At 42.7% G+C, this 17422-nt stretch overlaps 2 long non-coding RNA genes across 8 annotated transcripts in view; one reads left to right on the plus strand and one right to left on the minus strand.

The window, feature by feature from the left end:
- Positions 1 to 2229, plus strand: part of LOC308481173 — a 51651-nt gene extending 49422 nt beyond the window's left edge. The window contains exon 3 of the long non-coding RNA XR_013988503.1: positions 2186 to 2229. This is a non-coding gene — a long non-coding RNA (uncharacterized lncRNA). The remainder of the gene's footprint in view (positions 1 to 2185) is intronic.
- The window catches only part of LOC308481171, a 39652-nt gene extending 27958 nt beyond the window's left edge, over positions 1 to 11694 (minus strand). For 2 of the 7 annotated variants that reach the window (XR_013988497.1, XR_013988498.1), the window contains exons 1-3: positions 11466 to 11694; positions 10120 to 10203; positions 9608 to 9733 (exon numbers count right to left, since the gene is read on the minus strand). This is a non-coding gene — a long non-coding RNA (uncharacterized lncRNA). Of the gene's footprint in view, positions 1 to 522; positions 696 to 9607; positions 9775 to 10119; positions 10287 to 11465 lie in introns of all 7 variants that reach the window. The other 5 variants (XR_013988499.1, XR_013988496.1, XR_013988500.1 and 2 more) reach the window with 5 other exon arrangements.
- Positions 11695 to 17422: the final 5728 nt, after the last annotated feature.

Consider the following 17422-nt stretch of genomic DNA (forward strand, 5'->3'; position numbering starts at 1 on the left):
TAAGTCTGCCCTAATTTAAAACAAAACCTTCCCACTTCCTTCGCCCGCTCTTTCGTACTTCAAACACTGAATGTCCTTTTGGCATCAGGTGTGCTGCAGAAATGAGAAAGAACTGGATGTGCCTTAAAAAATATATTTTAAAACCCCTCATCATTCTCTGCCTAGGTGAGCTGGCTGTCCAAGGCAGAATTCTGCAACAGGCAGTACATTGGCTCTGCATGGAATCACTTTCCCTTCTGTCTTACCACATTTCCAGATGTTAAGTTACATTGTGCAATAAACACACGGATTTTATTCATTTGTTGTGCATGAGCCAAACCTTCTTTCTCAAAGCGGGTGCTTCTGCTTCAGCAACTCAACATTTCCCCCTAAATATTTTGACGGAAAATATGGTGGTTCCTCTGCCCTCGCTCTTTAACTTTTTAAGCTGTCTCAGTGGCTGCATGATCCCATCCTTAAGACCTTGATCCTATACACACTTACTTGGGAGTAAGCCCCAGGAACCTCAATGACGGGACTTACTTTTGAGTAGGCAAGTCTGGGAATTCAGCTGCTAGTCATAGAAGCTGAACAGCGCTCACACAATGTGCCACACAAAAGAGCACAACTGAAAGACAAGATCGCGCTCTTGAAGGGCACTGCTGTTGGGATGGTTGCATTGTTTGAACGGCTACAGGCATCTTTAGTCCCAGAGACTGAAAGAGATAAATTAGACAAGGTCACACCTTTTATCGTGGCAATTTCTGCCTACAAGAGATGGGAAGCTTTCGAACAAACAAAGAAATTGCAGCGTAGGAAATAACCCTGAAAGGGATGATGGAGGAGGACTGTCCTCAGTTAACAACCATTCTTCAGATCAAACAAGTGATAATATCTTTAGAATTTCTCAAGGGCTTCATTAATGAGATGCCACCAATGTGGGCACACTGTTTTTCAGGCAGCCCATGGGCTTGTCCACACCAGAGCTTGCTTCTGCATGCAAAGTCATGTGCTCTGAACTCCTCTGAACCGGGGCAGCCTGGTTGTCACGAGGAGCAGAAGACTTCACGTATGAAAAGAAAGGCTTGCTACAGTTATGTAACAGTGTCATTGTTTATCTGCCTGTAGGAATATATAAATCCTCATTTTCCCTATTACACTTCCAGCCCCATTTCTGCATACATTTGCAAAATTTGCACACTTCTCCTAATACCTACATTATTTTATGCAATTGTTTAGTGTGTTTTTTCTAAAAAAATGCTTAAGGGTACTCTCATTTTGACTTGAGAAAATCATCATTTTATAGTTCAAATTGGGAAAAATAAATACAGTAAATGGATAAAAGGCCACCATCGGAGGTAGCAACGGAACTGATGATTCCCAGTGCTAGAGAAGAAACTATTTTTTAAAAATAGTTTTTTTAAAAAATTGTTTCTTCTCCCATCAGATTCACAAAATGTTTAGGGGTATACATACCCCTGCGTCCCCCCAGAAAAAAAGCACTGCAATTGTTGCTGAATACAGGCATTTTTGCAGCTAAATAAAAGCATCTTTCTGTATTCTTGTCACTAATGCATGCATTTTTGCATGCACTTTTCACTAATAAACTCATCCTCATTTGCATTCCTTGGCTGGAGAACAGCATTGCAAAGGTCAGAGAAGTACAAATTTCAAAAAAGAGGGCGCTCTTTGGGTTTGCGTATTGGTTTGAGAATTGTGATTTTGACAGGTAAAGCAAACAAATTTCTTTCCCATTCCCATTCCTATCTGCCTGTGTGTGTGTGTATACTGTCAACTTTTTTTAAAAAAAGCATGATTTATTGGTCAAAGACATCTGAAGCACAAAAATATGGCTTAGCATGAAAACCACCAGGTTCATCTAATTTGGGGAGCTCAGCAAGTTTCTCTGGTGCTTATCATGAAAGCATCGTTAAGGCTGACTGAAATAACTCCACCCAAGCCTTGCCTGGATGAGTGGCGCTATTTGTTTCCTTCAGGTGACATTTTGGTAGTTTGCGCCTTCAAAGAGGTGCATGCTTCCGCAGCCTCTGTCAGGAAACTGCGTTGAGCATAAAAGCATAAACTCTAGGCAGGGACCTTTTAGCCCTCACGCGCCTCGCAACCAAAAGACTCTGATATTCTCATCTCATTTCACAAATATCTGACTGTTTGTTCTCTCTCTCTCTCTCTCTCTTTCTCTCTCCAGGCATGTGCATGTGTTGAGAGATACTATCAAGAGGAAAGTGTGGTCAAATTATTTATAGCTATTGTGGTTTCCAAGATAGTATATGGTAACTGAATTATGTGAAACCAAGAAATGTTCTCCACTGAAGAATGTGTGTCAGATTCTGTTCTCCCCCCCCATGCTTCTCTTGAAAAAATATATAGACGAGGAACTAACTGACATGAATAAAAAGGAAAAAGTCTCCTCCTCCTTGGTTAGGTAAAATTATGATTTTAGGTTAATTGCCAGGGCAGAGTCTCAAACAAATATGTGTTCTCCCAAGCCCACATTTCCAGAATGTCTCAGTGACGTCTATGCTGGCTTGGTCATGTCCACAGAATGGAAGATCGTGGGGTTGCCAGGGATGTGCTCTAAGGGGAGCTGGCTTCAGGCACCAGGCCCATTGGCAGACTAACTCTGTATTACAAAGGTGTCTGTAAACATGACATGAAGTCTGGCAACATCAACTCCGCTGTGTGGGAATCCCTTGCGGACAACAGCAGTGCCTGGAGGTAGACAGTGACCAGAGGAAGAGTGACTGCTGGGAGGAGCAAAGAGAGAAGAAATGCCATGGTGCACCTGTAGCAGCACAACAGGATGCCTTCATCTGCCCCAGCTGCAACAAAACATGTCTCTCCCATATCGGTCACTACAGCTACTGTAACTCTCCAATGGTTTGAATTTACCCCTGAAGGCACACTCTCCTGTTGTCTCCTGAGGCTGATGGATGACAACTGCTCTTCTGCAGTAAAACAGGCACATTTCTTTAAAGATTACTTCACTTTAAAAGGTAATATTAACAAACGGAACTTGCATAGACTGTTATAGTGTGGAGTGCTTCTGTTCAGGGTTCTAGCTGGTAAACCATACCCTGTTCTAGGAAATCCAGTGCATTCCTCTTTCTTTCTTGTTTTCCCATATTTTTCTCCTCCAACTGTTAGCCAGCATTCCATGGCCACTGAGCATGATCACTCTCATTTCCGAAACATCGCCTTCTTAGCCTGCACATGTTCTAGCTTTTGTTTTACATACTGGTTGCCATCTTTGAAAATTTCTTAGTTTGAATACAGCTTAAACTTAAGGTTTGCTAAGCAAGACACAACATTATGTTCGCATTGCAGCAATAGTATTCCAGCGTCAAAGGAAGCGGCTCCCATGTAAATGCTTTAAGAACAGAGGGTCACGCAAGGACTGAGGAACATCTAACAGTCCAAGCAATGCATTTAAACAGAAGTTACTTACAGGTGGTTTAAACCAATGAAGGTCTCCCTGGTGAGTTCATGCCTGAAGATATGAAATTTCAATGGTTTTTCTTGGTTTAGAGTGATTTGAATACCGTGCGCTCAGTTTGCCTCTGACAAGGTTACATTTTACTACACGTTATATAAAATATTTATAGCAAATGAGAAATGTAGACACCTTTTCTGTATATTAAAACTAGCATACCATAAGAGAAGCTGATTCAGTGCTATTTTTCTAGAAAAAGAGGTGCCAGAACTCAGTTCCGGAGAGTTCCAGCTGAAAAAAGCCCTGGGTGTAGTGTTATGGTTAAGAGAATGAGGCTGCCATCCAAAGCCCCTTTCTGCGATGTAGGGGATGTTTCCTTTGGGCAGAGGTATCCCTCTGCCCAGTTCTGTTGGCCTCTGCCAGTGGCACCAGAAACATTCTCGTACCGTGGAACTCCCTATTCTCCCTGCCAAAAATGCAGGTGGACAACAACCCACAGAAAGCCCTGAAATGGAGCATTCTGCAGGCAGAGGGGGTGAAATGGCTTGGGACCTGCTGGATCCTGAGCCAGTACAGTGATTTTCCTGGTGCCTCCTTCTACTCCAGCCAGTGAAAGGACTGCAGACCTGCTGGGAGTACACCTCAAATTCAGGCATGAACTCATCAGGGGAACCTTAGGCAAGCCACCATCTCTACCACCTGCAATCTGTAATATGGAACTAATGGCCCCGGCTTACCTAACAATGTTTTCTTGAAAGCATCATTGAAATAATATTATATAAATCACTTAAGAGCACTCAGAAAAAGTGCTCTAGAAATATAACAAGTATCATCACTAGGCACAATGCAGCAAAGTAGTAAGCATTATTTGACGCCAAATTTATTTTATTTGGAGAGCTAACCATTTCCTAAACTGCCTGCTATTGAAAGCAAGGAAATTTCAAAAGGCTTTATATCGGCTGGCATATGTCTTACCGAATGAAGAGATTTTTGGCTCTGAAGCTTTAATCTTTGGATAATGTTCATGGTGGGGGAAATAGGGGGAATCTTGAGCAAGGACAGGCCTGAGTTTTCTGCTAGACAAAGAAGTTTTATGGTTGTTGAGGGACCCTAGATTTGCTTAAAAAGGTAAAGGGACCCCTGACCATTAGGTCCAGTCGTGACCAACTCTGGGGTTGTGGCGCTCATCTCGCTTTATTGGCCGAGGGAGCCGGTGTACAGCTTCCAGGTCATGTGGCCAGCATGACTAAGCCGCTTCTGGCAAACCAGAGCAGCACACGGAAACGCCGTTTACCTTCCCGCCAGAGCGGTACCTAGTTATCTACTTGCACTTTGACATGCTTTTGAACTGCTAGGTTGGCAGGAGCAGGGACCGAGCAATGGGATTTGAACTGCCGACCTTCTGATCGGCAAGTCCTAGGCTCTGTGGTTTAACCCACAGCGCCACCCGTGTCCCTAGATTTGCTTACATTACCACAAATAAAAATCGTTTTGGGGGATTCATCTAAGGCAGGGGTCGGCAAGGGCCGGATCACTCCTGTGGAGATCCTCGCAGAAGCAATTTTCAGCATCTAGGCATGCACAGAAGCTATTTCTGGTGCTGCAGAAGAGAGTCCCTGCACCATGCTGTCCCAATTTAGGGGTCTCGCCGAGCAGGCGGCTTGGTTCAGGGGCAGCTCATGGGCCGGTTAAGCGACCCTCATGGGCTGCTTCCGGCCCATGGGCCTTATGTTGCCGACCTCTGATCTAAGGATTCCCAATGGGCTCTTGTCCCACACATTATCATAAATTGATTCTGTCAATAATAACATCACCCTCTGTTAGACAAACAAGAGTAGGGAACCCCAGACCCCAGAGGTCAAAGGTGGCCCTTCAGTTCTCTGTATGTGGCCCCCAGGAGTCAAGCTAAGTCATACCCCCATTGACCCTGTTCCACATTCTCCTGAAGTGCTTTTGCCTGGGTGGAATGTGTCTTTGTACTCCCATAATGCCTCTTGCTTGCCTGGAAGGAAGTGTGTGTGTGTGTGTGTGTGTGTGTGTGTGTGTGTACAGAACCCTCTGAATTTTGTGTGGCTGAAATGTTGTACGTGACGGTGACACATCCATTGCTCCACCTACTTTTCCTTCTGGTGCTTTTCCATACTCCATAAGCCATGTGGAATAGTTTCTACCATTCCATCTTGAAAGGGAAAAGGCAGCTGAGAGCTTGCCCATAAGAGGGAAAATTATGCATATAATTTAACTAAAACTTCTGTAATACTCAGCTAATGTGAAAGGAGATATATTTTTCTAGTAAGTCGTGTCCTCTGTGGTGGTGGTGGGAATTCTTTTGCCATTGGCAAGAACCCCAGAAATTCCTGGCAAATCGCAGAGTTTAGGGGGTTATGAGCATAAAAGCATTTTTCACACATCCAATAATTCTCCCCCCCACCACCCTGCGCCCAGCACATCCTCAGTGGCCACTCCAAATTGCAAATGAAAAGGAAACAGACATTCTGCCATTTGAATGTACTGGCACAATTCAGTTGGCTTTCAAGTTTGCTTTTTCAGGAGCTTAAAGGAAATAATACTAATAAAGACCAAATCTGCTCTCCCCAATGAATATGACCCTTTTAAAGAAAGGTATTTGGGGAGGGGATAGATCTGTCTTGGCTGGCTTACATGTTATCCTCTTATGAGGATAAGCTCTCCTTTCACGTATTTTTATTTTGTCCCTCACCAGCTGTGAGTAGCAGCCCAGGCAGCAGCAGCTGGAGAACAAGTCCCTGTCCCTTCCTTGGCTTACTCTAGGTAAGAAGGGAGCCGCTGCTCCTTACACACACTCAGTCCCAGCTAGGTCAATTTGCCCATTTTGGTTTCTCCCAGTTTCTCACCTTCCTAATTTTAAGGTTGGTTCCCCATGTCTCCACTCTGCGGATTTTTAGAGGGTGCCATCTCCCTGAAAATTTATCAGCATTTTCGTGTGAAGTTTGTCATCTTAAGAAAGTTTGTCCCAACAGATGATCTTTTATAACCATAAAAGTTGCCTATAAATGAACTGGCTTCCAGCTGTTTTATGAACTGTTTGGGTTGTTTCCTTTTAAGTGAGTTTCGTTGGATATCTCGTGTCGTACGTTTTGTTTGTCTGCCATCTGGAATGCTTGACAGACTCACAACATTTCTTAAGGAAAGACAAAGGGATCACTGTGAACTAACTCTCAACACTGAGCGCATCACATGTCTAGGGGCTTAATTCAGTGGTGGGGAGTCTGCATTCCAGGCGTGCCTCCCCATCTGGCCCACCAAGCCATTTCAACCACGCCTACCTGGCCTCCACCTGATTTCTTACATGGTGTGCCTTTGACGTATGCTGTGCTATGATCTGCAAGTGCTGACAGTCAGCTGATGGTTGGCTGTTTTGACTGCTGGGTCTTGGCGCTTGCAAATTGAGATGCCCGCACGATACAATGAGAACATCCACTGTACCTAGCATACATGGAGAATATGGGATCAGCCATATTTTACCATATTTTACCATTCTCCCACTTTACTACAATAATGCAGAGTGTTCTTTTTAACGCTGAAAGGCATACAAAGGCCACAGTGTCTTCCTATCCGACACAGCAGAGGTATTTAAAGAGCTTAATATCAAATCCAGGGGATTCCACAGAGGGAGAAACTGAGTAGATAAACCTGGGGGAGGGGAGACTGCTTTAACTTTGGCTGCATTCAGATGTGAGGTTTATTGCAGGCATGTCCAACAGGTAGATCGTGATCTACTGGTAGATCACTGGACGTCTGCAGTAGATCACTGGTAGATCATTGGCTCTCCCCAAAGAAGCTGAACAACTGTGGGTCCCCTAAAAAAACCTCAGCAAAAAAGCTAAAAAGCTCCCTGAAAAAAACTCAACAACCCTTTGACCCGAACCCCCCCCCCAAATGGGCCTTCCTCCTTCCTAAGAAAAGCTCAACAACTTTAACTTGAACCCCAAAAAAGGGGATAACAGTCTTTAACTCTGTGAGTAGATCACAGTCTCTTGGGAGTTGGCCACCCCTGGTTTATTGCATTAATTTCACTGGTTCCTTTTGCATGGCAGTACCTGTTGCATTGGGACACGGGTGGCACTGTGGGTTAAACCACAGAGCCTAGGACTTGCCGATCAGAAGGTCGGCGGTTCGAATCCCTGCAACGGGGTGAGCTCCCATTGTTCGGTCCCTGCTCCTGCCAACCTAGCAGTTCGAAAGCACGTCAAAGTGCAAGTAGATAAATAGGTACCTCTCTGGGGAAGGGTAAACGGTGTTTCCGTGCGCTGCTCTGATTCGCCAGAAGCGGCTTAGTCACGCTGGCCACATGACCCGGAAGCTGTACGCCGGCTCCCTTGGCCAATAGAGCGAGATGAGCGCTGCAACCCCATAGTCGGCCACGACTGGACTTAATGGTCAGGGGTCCCTTTACCTTTACCGTACCTGTTGCATTGTGGAACTGTAGCTTTTCACTCATGTTAGTGGATTGGTGTGATGCAACAACAAACTCCTTCGCCCTATCTGGACATGCACAGTTCTGTTCCCTCATGGTTCACTAGGAGGTATGCCAAACTATAGCCCCAAAATTTGTTACATAAGCAAACCTGCCCCCAATATTCTGAATTTCCAGGGTTGCAAACAATTTTTTTCTCCAAACAACTAACATGGAAATGAGCACTAAATTGCCACTACATTCCACTAGATTTCCAGAACTGGATTTTACATCATGAGAAAGATCACATAAAATGTGAAAATTAACAGGTACAGAAATGCCAGGAAGAGGGAATAAAGCACCGCCTGAACACAGCCTTTGTAGTATAACCGTAAAACAAAGAGAGAGAAGCTCTGTTTGCTGCTGAGTTGTCACTCAGACCTGCTAGCATTTGTTAACATCCCAAGTCTGCCTGCCTAAGCCCCCACTTCATTATCTCCGTCCTCCTTGTGCATGACAAATTGCAGAGCCACTCCTTAATCTCTGCAGAAGGAAAGCAGTAATAATAATGTAGAAAGTTCAGCCTCTATTGTCTGCTCCCACATGAGTCAATATGACACGTTTCGCATTCATCTGTTGATTTACTGTTCACCATCAGCACAGGCCAGCAGTAAACTTTTAACAGGTTTCTGTAATAGCCATGGTGGCAACATTTGGGCGCAATTAAGCAGGCAAGATTTTCCCTGGCGTGATCTTTTGAGGGGATGCACACTTTTACAAAGGGCCGAGGGGGTCACAGATGCTTTTGTGAATTCCTTTAGGGGCGCCCAGTCAGGTTAAAGAGGTGGTAGTGGTGCGAGAGAAGGGAACTTTGGAGGTCTTTTTTGTTTATCTGGAAAAGGCTCTTCTCTCCCCCTTCCCCCCTCCTGCCCTGTGCTCTCTTTGCTGAGATAAGACTTTTTAAGACACTGCACAGAGCGATGGATGGGTTTCCCCTTACATTTCCACAAAGCACTGGTTTTGGGGAGGGCTGCTTTATTTAGCCCAACTTCTTCTTTTTAAAAAAGAAGTTAGCAGCACATCAATCACCCCGTGCTTATTTGCAAAGTGTGTGTAAGATGAGATAAAGGCAAGACAGTTTGACAAACTGCTAGCATAAGGGGGAAAGGAGCAGTTTTTTCTTATAACAGTTGAGAGGGAAGGGAAAAGGGGAGGAAGGAGGAAGAGCAAGGGAAGGAAGAGGAGAACGATATACGGAGTGTGGCCTTCTTCAGATGATGTCATAGGTTGTACAGAGCAGAACAGCATCAAAATACATATATTCCTAAACTTTCCCCCCTCCCCTTCCAGGTCTGATTACTGCTACATGCACTGAGTGCCTAATGCAGCACATGTAATAAATGTCCCAGTCATGGAGAGCATTGCGTCAGTTTGGGACAGCAGCCAGAAAATCTCTCTAGCCAGGAGATGAACTCAGACTCTAAAATATTTACATGATAGATGGCCAAGCCCAGGAGGAAGGCCCTGTTATTACAGAATTTATAGTCTTCCCACAGTGAGCTGCCTTTTCTGCTCCACAGTCCCCATGTGGTCGGCTTTGCATACATAGACAGTGATGCTGCTTTGCACAGGAACTAAAGCAACTGGTGCCATTAGTTGTCTGCTTTTAGTCCACACAGCAGGGTGGGGTCCTTGGGCCAGGAAAAAAGCCATGACATGCTGAAAGACTGATTCACACCTACCCCAATTCAAGTTCAATTAGGCTTGGTGCACAGCCACTTCAGCCACAGGCTGCCATTTTCAATGGGAGATCGATATAGTTCCATCTTACATCATATGTTTACTTCTTGCAAGTCATTTTCAGAGCTCTAGATTGAAAGCAGCATGTTGAGGCTGAGCACGAATGATTCTGGATTGAGAAGAAAACTATTTTTTTGTGGTACAAGCGGGTGAGTTGCCTGCATAGCCTGGTTCTGGACAGTTCCCCTCCTTTGGTTTTCAGGAGTGGCTTTTCAGAGGAACGGGCAGCATTAGGACCAGGGACAGGGAACTCATCTGCTCTCTTCATGCCGGCTGGAGAGAGGGAGCAGAAGAATGGAAATGGAGAGGTGTGAGGAGTTTGACCAATACTTTGTGAGGACCAAGCATTCCTGGCAGAACCGGTTGCAAATACTGTGAAAAGTCATTCAACACTCTTGGTGTCTAGAGAAAGATTTCATTCCACAACCATTTTACAAGGCCCAAATGGACTCACCTCAGTTCCAGACAGGTTCCAACTCTTCCATTTAATAGAGGCCTCATCATTACTGGGTATTAGCAACCACAAAAGGATTTGAAGCTGTAGAGCAGAGCGGAATGGAAGTTGTCATTTTGATAGGAAGCACCAGAGCACTAAAACTTTATTTGAATTAACTGATTTTCCTGCAAAGAACATGAATGTATATTAGGCCTTGCAAATCTTATCTTGCATGTCATAGCCTTTTGAAAGACATAAATGCTTAGTAAGACTTCAGATTTAAAAAGCAATCCAGGCAAAAGCAAACTTACAGGTATCATATAGAAAAATGGATCAGAGTAGATGGTGGCAAACTGTTTGAACTGTTCAAAATTGGCTGGTCAGGTTTGAATGAACAATACCTATGTTCCACCAGAGCTATTTGTTCCCTTGCAACTGGTAACATTGGCTGTCACTGTATACATGCATGAGCTCTGTAAGATGCAGCATCTTAGCTTATCTCATCATCTGACAGCCTGGTTCATTGGCCAGTGTGCTCTGCGAAGTTGTTGCCAATCTCTTATCAGCTTCAGGAAAGAAAACACCAACATCACTCATGATCATCTTGTCAAATACACGTTGAATGGCTTAAGAACAAAAGTGATGGATGATTCTGTTTTGAGTTTTAACATGCTTAGCTGTTAGTGGTGTCTGCCTCAGAAATGAAGAATGAACTATAATTGAGGGCTGAACATGAAGGGGAAAATCTTTGATAAATGATAGTATAATTATAGGGCTGTTCATTGGCTGCATGTTTTGCCTGATGAATTATCTAGGTAAATCTGTTTGCCTTGAAAAAGAAGAGTTTGTGGGTATTGAACTTGGAACTTGGGATAATCTCTGCTCATTCCCAAATGAAATCCAAGCTTTCCATGGTTGTTTTTAAAGTTGCCAACTATTTTACTGCCCCCCTGCTATCATTGCACCAAGCAACTTTTGCCTGCTGATTTTTGTAGAACAAGCTACAGTTATACAGCAACTAGAACAGACCAGGCTAGATTTTTTTGCTGGTCAGTTAGAAACCCTAGCGGGTTCCTATTGTTAACAACAAGCAAACTAGAAAACCATGTTTTCTGTTGAGAGTTACTATGCTTAAGAACATAGCTTAAGAAGAGCCTGCTGGATCAGGCCAGTGGGCCATCTCACAGTGACCTGTTCTCACAACAGTTGCCCAGATGCCATTGGAGATTGAAGTCATTGATAGCCTTCTCCTCCATGAATTAGTCCATTCCTCTTTCAAAGCCATCAGAGTTCATGGCCATTACTGCCTCCTGTGAAAGCAAGTTCCATAATATAAGTCTGTGCAGCCTGAAGAAGTACCTTACCTTATCTGTCCTGAATCATTCAGCTTCATTGCATTCTGTGAAATATGGAGAGTAAAATCCAGAGTAGAGAGGACTGAGAGGTCACATTGCTGACAGATAAATTCTCTAGGATTTCTAGAAAGACAAAGATATTCAGGATACAATCCATCAGGGCTTTTTTCAGCTGGAACTCACCAGAACTCAGCTCTGGTACTTCTTAGGTGGGCGCCGTTGCCATAATAAGAGAACGAGGGAGTTCATGGTGAGTTCTGGCTCCTCTTTTTCTATAAAAATAGCACTGCAATCCATCCATCATGTTACCTGATCCCACTGAGTTATATGGGACTCAGTCTTGAGTGAGCTTCCACAGGAGTCAGGACTGCAGCTTTAAAGTCTCACTGATTTCAGTGGGGGAAAGTTAAATGCATGCTTATATTTTCATTGAAAACAATGGTATTTAAAAGCACTTAATTTAGGATGGATTGTGTCCTCACATCACAACTTATATTTTCTACATCCCTTTCTTGCTCACTGAAGTCTTTCTCTCCTTTCTCTCCTGGCTATCTCTATTACAGATACCAATAGCAGCCACTACAGTGCTACCTCGGTTTACAGACGCTTCAGGTTACAGACTCTGCTAACCCAGAAATAGTACCTTGGGTTGAGAACAGAAATTGCGCAGCAGCAGCAGCAGCGGCAATGGGAGGCCCCATTAGGTAAAGTGGTACCTCGGGTTAAGAACAATTTCAGGTTAAGAACGGACCTCCAGAACGAATTAAGTTCTTAACCCGAGGTACCACTGTGCTTATCTGTTTCATTCTGGGTTTATTTAAAGCCATTCAGGTGCATTTTTTAATGTTCTGTGTCTGTTCATGACACAGTCCTGGGATCCTTGGATAAATTGAGCTTAATTTAGATACTAGGTTCTTGGGAGTTGCTACAGTTAAAATACCTCCCTACATCAGCCTCAGTTTTGACAGGCTTTTTAAAAAATGTATAAAAGTTTCCAAGTCTCCACCTTGGCATCAACAGCAACCATTAATTTTGTCTGGATCAGAAGATGTATTCCTTTTGAGCCAGCCTCGTCTATTTATCTCTCCTGCTCACTGAAGGATCTCAAACTGTGATCCACGGACCATCTGTGGTCTGCAAGCTAAAATCAGGTGATCTGCAACATGCCTCTGAATTCGTGGCTGAAGATGGGAGAGGGCACATCCATTGCATTAAATATTTATATTGATTTTTAATTGTATTTTTATTGCTTCTTTTATTTCTCATATGGGATGGAATTCAATGTTGTGCTATTACGAAGACTCAATCTGTGCACGCATATCAGCTTGTAACACCCACCTATCCCTCCCTACCCTGTGTGCTGTTCTGGGAGCTTTAGGGACGCGGGTGGCACTGTTGTCTAAACCACTGAGCCTCTTGGGCTTGCCGATTGGAAGGTCAGTAGTTCGAATCTGAGTGACGGGGTGAACTCCCGTTGCTCTGTTCCAGCTTCTGCCAACCTAGCAGTTCAAAAGCACACCAGTGCAAGTAGATAAATAGGTACCACTGTGGTAGGAAGGTAAACAGCATTTCCGTGCACTCTGGCACTCGTCATGGTCCTCTGTGCATCTGTAGCGGTTTAGTCATGCTAGTCACATGACCTGGAAAACTGTCTGTGGTGAAGCGCTATGTGGGAGGATGATTTAGACTGAATCCCAGCATATTTTAATCTGGCTCAGTTGAACTTCTTGTGTATAGGATTGCCTTGTAAATCTGTTCAGGGGTCCATTTATTGTCATATATACCATTTGCACTGCAGTGCTCTTTGAGCAATTTACATGTCACTTTAATTTATCTTTTAAAGTCAATTGTCCCATTACCCACATAATTTCTGTCTCATATTTATCATTTGCTAATACAAAAGAAAAAAGAAAATTACCTCCAAATATTTTGATCAGGGTTCTTTTCTTTTCTTCAAGGGATCTGACAGCTCCTTTAAAAATAATAATCTTTTTTTAAAAAACAAACGCTTATTAACTCTGAGAGCAGAAATACAGCAGTATGGCAAGAGAATCTATTGGAAGGACTAGAAAAATATAGATCGTTTAAAGATGCTAGTGTTTAAACATGCATAAGAACAACACCAGTTTGGTGAGACTGAAAACAATGACAATAACAAAAAACAACAACATAGAGACACTAATCAGAAATGTTACAAACCATCAAATAAAAAATGCCTGTGAAATTCCTGTGAGAGGCACTAACAGTGAGATCAAGTGGATTAGTCTACTGTACAGGAATCTGTGGAATGTTGCTTGCATGTGCTTTTGTTGTGGATTACGCAGAAGCAAAGTTATGGTTTTACATCTCCCAGGAACATATGCATGAGAAGGTAGTTTTGTGTGTGTGTTTTTCCAAGTAGCAGCAGGTAAAAGGTTAAAAGGTAAAGGACCCCTGGATGGTTAAGTCCAGTCAAAGGCTGTTAAGTTGTGGGCGAGCATAGCAGACGACACAGCGATTCTTCAAACAGCTCTTCTTTATTCAGATGTGAGAACAGAACTAAGCTGAGGGGCTCAGTCAGCCTGCTTATATAGAGCTCCAGAACAATGTAACTGTTGCCATTTTCTAAAACTATCCAATCACTGAACGTCACTTTTCGATCCTTCATTTGCATACAAACTATCCAATCACTGAACGTCACTTTTCGACCCTGCATTTGCATAACTATCTACCGTATCCCCCTGCTGGCCCAGGGTGAGAACTTCAGTACATAACAAAGGCGACTATGGGGTTGCGGTGCTCATCTCGCTTTTAGGCCGAGAGAACCAGCATTTGTCCACAGACAGCTTTCCGGGTCATGTGGCTAGCATGACTAAGCCGCTTCTGGTGCAACGGAACACTGTGACGGAAGCCAGAGCACTTGGAAACGCCGTTCACCTTCCTACCGCAGTGGTACCTATTTATCTACTTGCACTGGCGTGCTTTTGAACTGCTAGGTTGGCAGAGGCTCGCACAGAGCAATGAGAGCTCACCCCATTGCTCTCGTTTAGACCACAGCGCCACCTGCTCCGACAGTAAGTAGCCGCAATTCCCCAGCAAGACATCCCACTATTCCAAGGCTGCTGATTTCAGCAGATACAGAGCTGTGTCGTAGTTGAAAGGAAAACACCCTCCCCCTCTGCATTCTTTTTTTTTTATAAGATATTTATTAAGATTTTCAGAAAATTACAATATAAAAATGAAAAAGAAAAAGAAGATACAAAATTACAATATAAAAATGAAAAAGAAAAAGAAAATACAAAATAAAAATGATTAAAAACCACTCAATTTTTCCATTACTTATTTTTCCTTAGCTTGTTTCCCGGACCTCCTCATACCTCCCTTTTTTGTATTCCAGTTCAATTTGTTGGTTCAGCAAATCCTTACCCTCTTTATTTATCCTAATCTTTGGTCTTAAAATAGTAACGTTAGATTTTTACCTATTAACAACCCATTTTTCATATTCCCTTAAAGCATTACAGCTGGAAACCACTTAATTTCTATCCAACATCATTCTAACATTCATTAATTTTACAATATTTCTGTAGATAGTCTTTGAATTTCTTCCAATCTTCTTCCACCGACTCTTCTCCCTGGTCTCGGATTCTGCCAGTCATTTCTGCCAGTTCCATATAGTCCATCAGCTTCATCTGCCATTCTTCCAGAGTGGGTAGATCTTGTGTCTTCCAATACTTTGCAATGAGTATTCTTGCTGCTGTTGTGGCATACATAAAAAAAGTTCTGTCCTTCTTTGGCACCAATTGGCCGACTATGCCCAGGAGAAAGGCCTCTGGTTTCTTCAAGAAGGTATATTTAAATACCTTTTTCAATTCATTATATATCATCTCCCAGAAAGCCTTAATCCTTGGGCACGTCCACCAAAGGTGAAAGAATGTACCTTCAGTTTCTTTACATTTCCAGCATTTGTTATCGGGCAAATGATAAATTTTTGCAAGCTTGACTGGGGTCATGTACCACCTGTATATCATTTTCATAATATTCTCTCTTAAGGCATTACATGCCGTAAACTTCATACCTGTGGTCCATAACTGTTCCCAGTCAGCCATCATGATGTTATGTCCAACATCTTGTGCCCATTTAATCATAGCAGATTTCACCGTTTCATCCTGAGTATTCCATTTCAACAACAAGTTGTCCCTCTGCATTCTAACACACTGGACCATCAAAGGCTATTGAGAACTCTGGCTTTACTATGGTGTGTATGTGCGTGACTCAGTTTTTTAAAAGCTATTAATTAATGATACAAGTTGAGGAAGATGCTCCCTCGCCACCACAAACACTCCTCTACACATTTTACATGAAGTCTGGTTAACTTAAAAAAGGTGAACATTTATTTGTAGTTTAATCAACATTATATTGTTTATTATTATTACATTCACTTTTGCCTCAAGGAACTCAAGGTCCTCTCCATGTTACCCTCACAACAACCCTGTAAAGTAGGTTAGAAACATCTCCCGGATATAACAACCAAAACTGGACTAGGAAGACCAGTGACACAACTCTGCATAAATAAGCATGTTCATATGCCACTCAGTACACGTCTCATTTGGAGGTGGACAAATTTAAGTTCTCCAAGTTTTTCATTTCCCCCGAACTGAAATTCTGTGCTCCACATTTCATCTGCCTTTTTGCATCATTCCCCCCCCCCCGTAAACATATTTTTGTATGTCGTTTTGACACTTTTGAAGGATTTTCGTGTAAGTTATTTTCTGTAATATATGGACTTTTATGAAAGCTTCACCTTGGTATATGCATTGTGGGGCACATTACGTGGCTAGAGAATTGCAGTGCATAATTCATAGAAACGGGAATTTCAAAGGATGCCTGGGCATCGATTCCTGCATTGTTTTTGAAAAGTATGATTTTTGTAGGTTTGCCTTTAAATGTGAACTGAATCAAATTTCTCTCCCTCCCTTAATCTCATTCTATATTTAGAAGGTGACCTCATCGTTTCTCCTGTTGCTTCTACTTAGTTCAAAAGAGTACAAGTGATTAGGAAGCATAGGGGTTTTTCCATTCCTATGAGTGATTCCCATCCCTATTCCAAACTCTTATATTTTTAGAATCTACTCTTGGCTGCAGGCAATAAATGAATTTTGCTCCGCTGCAAGTTACAATCCTATACAAACTGACATGGGAGTAAGTCCCACTGAATCCAATTGGGCTTATTTCTGAGGAGACAGGTATAAGATTGTATAGTTAGGTACTTGCATCTGCTTAGTGTTGTTTTTAGAATTCTTGAGAGTAGGCTATTATCATGATTTAATAACACAAAAATTGGAGTGATTTCTCCCCTCCATCTGGGAACTCAATTGAGAAAAATGGGGAGAAAACAAATTGTGTTTTATATTTAAACGGCGCACTGAAGATGTCTATATTAATATTTTTGAGAAAGGAAAATCGGAATGAGTAAAAAAAATATACAGTAGTGCATCAAAGAACTACTGATTTCAGGCCAGAATTAACAGTTTGTATTAGGAGTAGTAATAAATTAATACAGCCCTAGGAAAATTTAATGCCGCAGCCACAGTATCGCTCATTTGGTTCTAAATGGAACTCCAGATAACCTACTTTGAGTAGTAATGTGTTCTCAGCATGTGGGAATTAGCTGCTCAGTATAATAAGTACTATTGACTGTCCCGTTGCTGTACAGAGAAAGAGCAACTGTCACTAATAAAAAGAAAGGAAGAAGGAAGGGATGGGAAGGGAAGGAAACAACACCCCAGCAGTAACAGTAACAAAATGTGTGTATGGTTTTTTTAAAAAGTAAACAAACCTGCTTTTCATTACATCCTTTAAATGTTATAGGTTAAAATAATCTTAAAGGGCTTAAAAATAGCAATTAAATCTTTCCATGCCTGCTTTCCAAGACTACAGCTGAGAAAAACGAAAGCAGGCCTAAGTGCCACACTGCGCTAGTCTCGCTA

Source organism: Podarcis pityusensis (genome assembly GCF_964106645.2).
Source record: "Podarcis pityusensis genome assembly, chromosome: 7".
NCBI classification, from domain to species: Eukaryota; Metazoa; Chordata; class Lepidosauria; order Squamata; family Lacertidae; genus Podarcis; species Podarcis pityusensis.